Raw genomic sequence first — 3,028 nt, 5'->3', positions numbered from 1 at the left:
TACGAGATCAACATAACCTTAATATGAAATCTTGATAAGGACATTACAAGAAAGGAAAATCATAGGCCAATAGTTACCATGAACTCAGATGGAAAAATCCTTTAGAAAAATTAGCAAATGAAACCCAGCAATATTTAAAAATTCTACTACATTATGAGAAATTGAAGTTAATTTCAGAAATGCAAGGGTGGTTTAACATTCAAAAATCAATCAATGTAATTCACCACATTAACACAATAAAGAGAAAATTTTAGTGGATAAAGAAAAAGCATTTGACATCTCTTTATGTTAAAAAAAATAACAAAACTTCAACAAACTAAGAATAGAAAGAAACTTCCTTAATCTTATAAAGGATACCTAAAAACAAAACAAAACAACAACAACCTCAAAACAACACAAAACAAAACAAACCTACAACTAACTTAAGAGTGAAATTTTGAATGTTTTCTGCCTTCTTGAGTTTGGGAACAAGACAAGGATGTCCACTCCCTACTTCCATTTAACACTGTAATGAAAATCCTAGTTAGTGCAATAAAGTGAGAAAAAGAAACAAGGTATAAAGGTTAAAGATTGGAAAAGAAGGGCTTCCCCGGTGGCGCAGTGGTTGAGAGTCTGCCTGCCGATGCAGGGGACACGGGTTCGTGCCCCGGTCCGGGAGGATCCCACATGCCGCGGAGCGGCTGGGCCCGTGAGCCATGGCCGCTGAGCCTGCGCGTCCGGAGCCTGTGCTTCGCAACGGGAGAGGCCACAACAGTGAGAGGCCCGTGTACCGTAAAAAAAAAAGATTGGAAAAGAAGAGGTAAAAGAGCCATTATTTGCAAATGGCATGACTGTGTACCTAAAAATGTAGAACATTAATCAAAGTATTAGATTTGGTTAGTGAATTTACCAAGATTGCTGGATACAAGGTCAATATATGAAAATTAATTGTACTTTCCTATATTAGTAATAAACAATTAGCACATTAAATTAAAATATAATTTACAATAGCATAAAAATCAAATACTTGGGAATAAATCTAATGAAAGGGGTACAAGAAATCGCAGCAAGATCTTTTTTGATCCACCTCCTACAGTAGTGAAAATAAAAACAAACATAAACAAATGGGATCTAATTAAACTTAAAACTTTTGCACAGCAAAGGAAAATATAAACACAATGAAAAGACAACCCACAGAATGGGAGAAAATATTTGCAGACAAAGAGACCAACAAGGGATTCATCTCTAAAATATACAAACAGTTCATGCAGCTCAATATCAAAAAAACAAAACAAAACAAAACAAACAACCCAATCAAAACAAACAACCCAATCAATAAATGGGCAGAAGATCTAAATAGACATTTCTCCAAAGAAGACATACAGATGGCCAAGAGGCACATGAAAAGATGTTCAACATGACTAATTATTAGAGAAATGCAAATCACAACTACAATGAGGTGTCACCTCACACCTGTCAGAATGGCCATCATCAAAAAATCTATTAACAATAAATGCTGGAGAGGGTGCAGAGAAAAAGGAACCCTTCTACACTGTTGATGGAATGTAAGTTGGTACAGTATAGAGGTTCCTTACAAAACTGAAAACAGAGCTACCATATGATCCAACAATCTCACTCCTGGGCATATATCCAGAGAAAACCATAATTCAAAAAGATACATGCACCCCAATGTTTATTGCAGCACTATTTACAACAGCCAGGACATGGAAGCAACCTAAATGTCCATCAACAGAGGAATGGATAAAGAAGATGTGGTATATATATATATATATATATATATATATATATATGGATACACACACACACACACACACACACACACACACACACACACACACACACACACTGGAATATTACTCGGTCATAAAAAATGAAAATGCCATTTGCAGCAACATGGATTGTCATACTGAGTGAAATAAGCCAGACAGAGAAAGACAAATATCGTATGATATTGCTTATATGTGGAAGCTAAAAAAAAGTGTACAAATGAACTTACCTACAAGATAAAAAGAGTTACAGATGTATAAAACAAACTTATGGTTACCAGGGGGTAAGGGGGGGGAGGGATGAATTAGGAGATTGGGACTGAAATATACACACTACTATATATAAAATAGATAACTAATAAGGACCTACTGTATAGCACAGGGAACTCTACTCAATACTCTGTAATGACCTATCAGGAAAAGAATCTAAAAAAGAGTGGATATATGTATATGTATAACTGATTCACTTTGCTGTACAGCAGAAAATAACACAACATTGTAAATCAACTATACTCCAATAAAATTAATTAAAAAATAAAATTAATATGAGGATGAAATGCAAAGGACCTAGAGTAGTCAGTCAGATCAATCTTGAGGAAGAAGAATATGTTTGGAACACCTGAAATACCAGATAGCAAGATTTACTATTAACTACTCCTTATTGAGACTGTGGCATTGGCCTAAGATTAAACAAATAGATTCATGGAACAGAATAAAGAATACAGAAAGAGACCAACACATATATGGTCATCTAACTTCTGACAAAGATACTACTGCAAATTAGGAGCAAAGGATGATCATTACAGCAAATGATACTGGAGCCATTGCTTATCTATATGGAAAAAAATGAACCTGAACTTTTATCTCACATCATACATGAACATTAATTCCATATGGATCATAGACCTAAATGTGAAGATAGAATTCTAGAATAAAATTTAAGAGAATGTTGTCATAATCTTATAGGCAAAGATTTCTTAATCAGGACAAAAAACACTAACCATAAAATTTAAAAAGCTGATAAATTAGGACATTAAAATTCAGAACTATTGTAATTCGGGGCTCCCCTGCTGGCGCAGTGGTTAAGAATCAGCCTGTCAACGCAGGGGACACAGGTTCGAGCCCTGGTCCAGGAAGATCCCACATGCCATGGAGCAACTAGGCCCGTGCACCACAACTACTGAAGCCTGCGTGCCTAGAGCCTGTGCTCCAAAACAAGTGAAGCAACGGCAATGAGAAGCCCGTGCACCGCAACGAAGAGT

Source organism: Grampus griseus (assembly GCF_964374135.1).
Source record: "Grampus griseus genome assembly, chromosome: 19".
In the NCBI taxonomy this organism is placed as follows: domain Eukaryota; kingdom Metazoa; phylum Chordata; class Mammalia; order Artiodactyla; family Delphinidae; genus Grampus; species Grampus griseus.
This window is presented reverse-complemented; position numbering follows the sequence as displayed.